This window comes from Pezoporus flaviventris, unplaced genomic scaffold, assembly GCF_033815535.1.
Source record: "Pezoporus flaviventris isolate CSIRO_AGI_PZ_B2104156 unplaced genomic scaffold, CSIRO_AGI_Pfla_v1 ptg000001l, whole genome shotgun sequence".
NCBI lineage: Eukaryota > Metazoa > Chordata > Aves > Psittaciformes > Psittacidae > Pezoporus > Pezoporus flaviventris.
In genome coordinates, this window is record NW_026892549.1 from 1300420 (window position 1) to 1307862 (window position 7443).

The window sequence follows — 7443 nt, forward strand, 5'->3', positions numbered from 1 at the left end:
CAGCACAGTGTGACATCAGAAGTTATTATTGAATCAAAAAGTGGTTTGACATGTCATGAGGTGAGTTGGAAGCAGAGGCTGAAGGAAAGATTCCCAGGTTTGGGGTTTCTTTATTAATGAGCACTGTATATTTCTAGAATATTTGAGGAGAGGTGGTGGTTTGTGGCAGAACAGTTTTTAAATATCATCTGATTAATATTGTAATGGTTATTCTACTTGGTACGGTATTATGAGGTGGGGGTTTTTGCTAAGAGTTTATAGAACTTCAGGAACAACTTATGAAATAACATTGATCTTGATCTGTTGGTTCAAAATAGGTTAGTATAATTCTTTTCTGGAATGAGTACGTGTGGTAGAGCTATCCTGTATATGACAAACGTGTTTCAAAAAAATACTCTGTTTCTTATTAGCATAAACTCACAAATTGAGAATATAGGAATAATGGAAGCGCAATTCAGAACACATGATGCTTGGTTTCAGTCTCTGTCTCAGAACCATGTAATTCTGAAAATAGAACTGATCTGGTTCAGTTTAAACTTGGTTTAGTCTCTGAGCCCTACACCATAATGCATGGTTCTTCCTATTGTTGAGTTTTTTTGCCTCACAAACTGTGACCAGCCATTACAGTGCTTGAGCTGTTTATATGGAAGAGATCAATATGTAGTATTCTGGTGCCAATTTCCTCTCCCCAGTTTTACAGCATTATTTACTTCTAATAGTAGTTTGGACCAGCTCTTGTGGCAACAGTAGAAAAATTGTACTTTAATGCAATGGGAGGTGTCTGTGACAGTGGGATAGCTGCGCAAGTCAGCCAGTGTCCCTCTGCGTAATTACAATGACATGCTGTATGAATTGCTTTGGAACTTTTCTCCACTCTTAATCAACTTGGGGAAAAAACAAAAAAGCACACAAAACCAAACTACTAAATGTGGAAATGGCTTAATACTGATCTTTGTAAGTGCAGTGCAAGTAGTAGGTGGATTTAGGACCGTGCTCTAGTTCTGGCATAGTAAATCTTGGCTATGCTGTCTTCTTACTTATCTTACTTGTCTTATCTTACTCTTCTAAGTAATGGGTCTGTGTGGGATGGAGTACTTCCAGCATCAAATAAAGGATAATGGTTTTACAAGGGAAGAATCACTCCATGCTTCATTAATAGTATGTTAGTATTCAGATTTTAGATGTAATTATTTTGATATGATTACTGCAGTAATTACTGCCTGCTGTTATTCCAAACTGTAGCTGCAAGTGTCAGACTGGTATGTATTTACTCACTACAAAACAGTTCCAGCTCTGCACAGTACCATCCGTACTGGAATATGGTTAGTGCTGCTTTCCAGAGAGGGGTCAATTGCTGAGAAATGCTGCTGGTTCCTGGGGTATTTGTTGTACAAGCTCCTCACTACTACCATCCAGTGCTCCTCACCCAGCGATCGCAATAGACTGCTCCAGAATTCATCTGTAATTACAACCCTTTAGGAAACTAAATTGTCCTGACCAGTCTCAAAACTCAGCACTGTATTTTGTCAGGTGGATGTCTTTATTTGAAGAAGTACTGTAGACTGCAGTTGTAACGCTTCACTATGACCAGGCAGGTGGGTTCTTGCTGCTTCGTGGCCTGAAGCCAAAGAATCTGTGACCCAGCTCTATTGGAGTGCTGTCAGGCCCTCACACGCTTTTACCATATGCTCTTGTTGGCCAAGACTTCTCTTGCAGAAGTGGATTGCAAGCTCCCTTGCTAACTAGACTGTGGAAACAACATAGCTAAGTACTCCATGCTTGCCTTGAAAACATTCACATGAAGATGATCTCGCTTTCTGCCGCTGTGCTGCTGTATACATACCTTTCCAAGATGCTGCCTACATATCTGCAGGAGTATGATGGCACAACACTGCAGCAAGCAAGGCACAATACAGTTTGTGGATCCAGATGACTTGTAAATGGACAGTGATAGATAATTACCCAGAAAGGATTTGTTTGCTGTAAGGCTCTCCCTAAACTGGGTGCAAAATAACAGATTGGTGTGGCCAAAATGTGTTTTACTTGAGCGATGGCAGAGGCTGATGAACTCAGGGTAAGTACACTATTTGTTGGAATTCTGTGAACAGAGGACGTGTGATCTTCCTGGATGTAATTCAGGTTTCCTTGCTGAAATAAAAGCTTTTACTTTGCTTCTTGACCTCCTCTTTAGTTAGGCTGAATTCCATACTAAGGAAATTAAATCTTCTTGAGGAACTGGCATTTCTTATTAGTTCATTGGTTTGTTTTTTTTTTCTAATAGGCTACAATACTGAAACTTGCGTTTATGTGCTCTTCATCCTTGTGGGAAACCAGCAAGTGTCTGTTGCTGTTATTCACTGAGATGGCTTCCTAGACTAAAAGGGCATAGTGACAGTGGGGTGGCAATTTCAGCAGCATTACAGCTCAGCAAAGTACTAAACTACACCCAATTTCTGTTTCTTTGGTTCCTTATGCCCTCCTGATAGTCATAATTTTTAGTAGTGCCTTTTTCCTACTGTTTAAAAACTTGGGCCTTCAAGGCAATGTGGTACACAATATGCAGCATGGGGTTAAAGGTCTAAAACAGCTACAAAAATTCTGCAAGTAGAGCTGAATTCTTCATCTGTTGCAGTGGATTCATTGAGCTTTTGTTAAGCACCAAACTCATGCACAGTGATATCAACACCTGGGATTGGTTAGCTTGCTGTGATTTAAATATCATCTGTTTGTACAATATTAGATTAGGATTTTAATTGTTGTCATATGATAGATGACAGCAAAGATTGAGAGAAGCCATTTTCATTTCTCTTCTTAAACTGAAGCTGCTTCAGTAGCAAATTACCTGTAAGCTCTGTTCTCACCTCACAGCCTGTTGAGTTCAAATTTGGCCCCTTTTCAGGAAGAAGCATGGGAATTTAGAAAGACTTTAAAATTCCGAAGAAGTACCTTCACAACTTGCAAATATCTTCTGGAAGATGGGTTTGAGGACAGTCAGAAAAGGCAAAATTCATGACTAACCACACAGCTTTTACAGTGAAGAGATGTTTCAAACTGCAATGAAAATTTCTGCATGTATTTCTGACAGCTCAATGCTGTTTTCCAGTTTTTCTTCCCTGCAAATGTCCTGAAGAGCCAGTCTGTACAGTCTTAGCTGAAGGTGTTACGCGGGCAAAGTTAAATGCCTATGAGCAAGTATCTTTTACTTCCATAAAGTATACTTTTAGATGCATTAGCTAAACAGTTATGTAAAGCATACAGTACAATATTTATTATACTGTATATCATAAAAGTATTTCCAAATAATTACAAGCCAGATATAACCAAGACTGTTAAAAAGTGAGAATAATTCTAAGAAACCAGAATTCCTAGTAGGATGATAATGTACCTATTGACTCTGAATATTGATGTTATTAAGACAAAGAAAGCTTCAGATGAACTTTGCCAGAGTTCATGCAAAGAGGAGGGCAAGTTTAAATTGGATTTAGAAATAACTAAGTGAAGGTAACAAAGTACAAATTATATGACCCCACTAGGGGGTCTAGACCAAGAGAACAGTATGACTGTGGATTCGGAGACAAATTATCATCCAAAAATAATACATAATCTAAATTATTGTTAGTTTAATTTATACTGTGATCCCATTACATACCAAAAGTTAACTAAAATTGAAGGACTTCTGCTGTGGAGAAGCATGTGCTTCAACTTGTTTAAAATAACAGAAGTCCTAACCGACTGGTTACATAAAATGATTTCTCAGACTCAGCAGACTGACAGGCTGGGACAAACATCATTGTTTAAATTTAAAGAACTGTGAATGTGTTTTCAAGTCAGTGTTAAGACCTCTGTTAAACATACGTGCTAGAAGATTGTAGAAGTAGGTGAAAAAATATTTATCTTCCAAGCCACAGAAATGTGTCCTGGTTGGCTAGCGCTGATGGCATAGCTTCTCCTTTCTTCACAGTTTGATGGTTTTACATGGATTGATAGGAGGTTTTATATCATGGCTGCTACTACACTCACCATTATTACTGGGAATTCTGTGGCAATACTACTGGACTTATGATCACAGACTTCTTTAATGTAATAGATTTGAGAGGAAAATGGGATCAGGCAGTGCTGACCCTTAGAGCAGTTTGTTTGTTGCATCCTAAACCTTTCACTATGTAAAACCCTTTGCTGCTCTTTCAAATGTTTGTTGGGGTTTTTTGGCTCTTCCTTCCTTTTTTTCAAGTCTACTGTAGGAAAATGTTATTTCAGCTTCATCTATCATTTATTATAAATTTTGGGGTTTACTCATAACGTTGACTATTTAATGTGCTGCAGTTTACAAGTTTGACCTCCAACTCGGATTCTGCAGAAGTAGAGATGATAAGTGTGTCTGGCATAGTTGTGATAAAACAGCAACGTTAGTAAAACATACATACATTAATAACTCTAACTTGAAAGTAAAATAGATCCACACAATTATGATCTGCCACAGCAAAGAGAAGCAAATGGTTTAATTACGCATTCCATGTTGTGGTAGCCCCCATGTATTCATTCACATTCATAAATATTCCCTTCCTGTATATGACTATTTAACCACCATACAATTTGACTATTGTCATATGGAATGTTCTTTTTCTATAATTTACCTGAAAAAACAAACTTGTATCTGCACAGATGAGTTACCGTAATACTACTGATTATTGTATAGTAGTGTTTTAACAGTGTACCTGAGCCTGCATCTGTTACTGTCTCTGCATTTCTACCACATCTAACAAACCTCCTAGAAATATCTTTTATAAATATTTTGAACACTAAAACAGGGTTATTAACCTGTCTCGTGACCCTTCTGTTATCTGTTAGTCACTTACGACAAACTACAGTATGGTAGCCTTTTAGGGCCTCTGGTCCTTGGACCTAGTACTGGTCCACCGCTTGTAAAAATAATACTTCTGTGGCTATCAATCCACTCATACCTACTTTTTTACAAGGAAGGCACTCTTTACAGATTTGCAGAATGGCATCCTTATTCCCCTTTAAATCCTTCTTCTGTTATATCTAAGAAATTTGGCCATTTTCATCATTAATGCATTGCTACTTTGTGCTTTCTTCATTTATTTCTTCCTGTTGCACTTGGCTGTTGCTTCTAAACTTCTCTAGAAGTTCTTGAGGATAGGGTGGTTCTGGTTTTGTTTGTAAAACACTTGATAGCACTTTTTAATAAAAATACAAGATAGTAAGCCATAGTGGAGGTGTCTCATAGGTGCTCCCTGGTTAGCAATCTTTTCTGAAAGAGCACGTACAATCTTTAAGCAGATGGTAAGTATAAAATTTTATTCAAAGTTAATTATGTACTTGGAGGTTTTCCTGTAATGTTTTTCTTTCTTTTTTTTTCTTTCTTTTTTCTCTTTTTTTTTTTAATAATAAATACTTGCATGTAACTGATGCAACAAACTGTCCTAGACTTTTCATTGTTGAGCACTATCTTAAACAACAAAATCCATTCCAGGCAGCATAAAATTCCTCAGGAGACTTAGGACAATGGCTAGCTACACTGTTTTTTCCTGAAATTGGCTTTATTGTGGTGTTCTAAGCTGCACTTAGAAACTTGATAGCTGGTAATCACAGAATGTTTGACTAATGTTAAAGAGTTGCTGAGGATTGCCAATAAAGAGATCTGAAAGTCTGCAGCTGAAATTGCATATCCTGAGTGTTTACTTGTTTATTTTAAATGGGATCTGTGTTTCAGATAATTTTAGTGCAAACAAAAATACAACAGTAAGTAAACTGCCTAGACAACTGAGTGAAAGTGCGGTTATACAGCACAGTTCCTATGCTGGGACTACTGCCACCTCCATAAACTCCTCCAAGGGAAAACAGGTACTGTTTTGGTGAAGTACTTACAAGGCAGAGCTTCTGAGACTTTTTCAAGTAGCTTGGCTAGAAACACTCTCTCCTACAATGATCTGCATGGAAAAGAGGTAATGGTGGGAAAAGAGTGAATGTCCCAGTATGGAATTAACTACAAAAATGTACAACCAGAGAAAGCTACTACTGCCTGTCACAAAACTATCCTTTACAGTATAATGTAATTAAGCATATCTCACTGCATATTAACAGAAGCCAATGCTTTGCACTATCTTAATGGTGTATGACTTCAACAAAAAAAAATTACCTGCCGTACTTGATAGCTGTGAGCAGCAGTTTTTAGAAAGGTTTTTTTAAAAGCTGGGAACTACTTATGAATTAAAAAAATAAATAAAAATCAAAGTATTAGTACTGAGCTGAAGATTTTTTTTTTTAAATTCTGGTATAACATTTAATACATATAGCTAAGGGATTATAATGGTGTTTATTACAAAGTGAATTCCTATTCTTTCCATTCTATTTGTTGACTTACAATACCTTTGTTGTTATTGTTCATTATTTTCTGTCTGACATGCATCTTTTGTTAACAATAGATGTACACATCTGTAGTCTGTTGTCATACTCCTGGTAGTCATCTTTCCCATATGAAATAACTCTTCAACTTCCTCTTTACGTAATTTTAAAAAGCTTGTAACTTTTTCTGTTGCTGTTCTCTGGATCCTTTCAAGTACGGTGAAGCCCATTTTAAAGACATTATTTTAGCTTAAACCAATATGAACCTTGTAGATTTTAAGACAGTTTAACATCTGCTTTTTGTTCCTTTAATATTTACTTCTGTATCTATAAAGACTGATGCACATGTCTAACTTCAGGGATAGATTATTTTTTCTGTGATTCTCGGTGGTAAAATTTAAGCATGTACACAAATCTTGATTGGACTGTGGTATCAAAATACAAATGTAGAAAAATAAATGGAGGGAGAACAAAGGCTGATAACTTTGAAGCTCACTAAACTTACTTTTCCAGCTCCTGATTCATAACTGAGTTCTGCAAATGGCGATCTTCCTTAAGACTTTTGTCTGTCCTGAAGTTTTTTACATGTTTAAACCACGACAGCTTCTGATTCAGATAAAACCAAAGTGGCTCTTCCACATAATATCTGAAATTAATCAACATTTTATGGATTATCACTGACACCTTTGGAGTCATGCAGAAACACATATGAAGATCACACAAACACTTTTGAAACTGCACAAAGAAAACTGATATAAAGGTTGGAGCTCAAGTTCTCTGTGTGTGATTATAGAATCATAGAATCATAAAGTAGTTAGGGTTGGAAAGGATCTTAAGATCATCCAGTTCCAACCCCCCTGCCATAGGCAGGGGCATCTCACACTAAACCATGTCACCCAAGCTCTGTCCAACCTGGCCTTGAACACCACCAGGGATGGGGCATTCACAACCTCCCTGGGCAACCTACTCTAGTGCCTCACCATCTTACAGTAAAAAACTTCCTCCTTATATCCAGTCTAAACTTCCCCTGTTTAAGTTTGAACTCGTTACCCCTTGTCCTATCACTAGAGTCCCTAA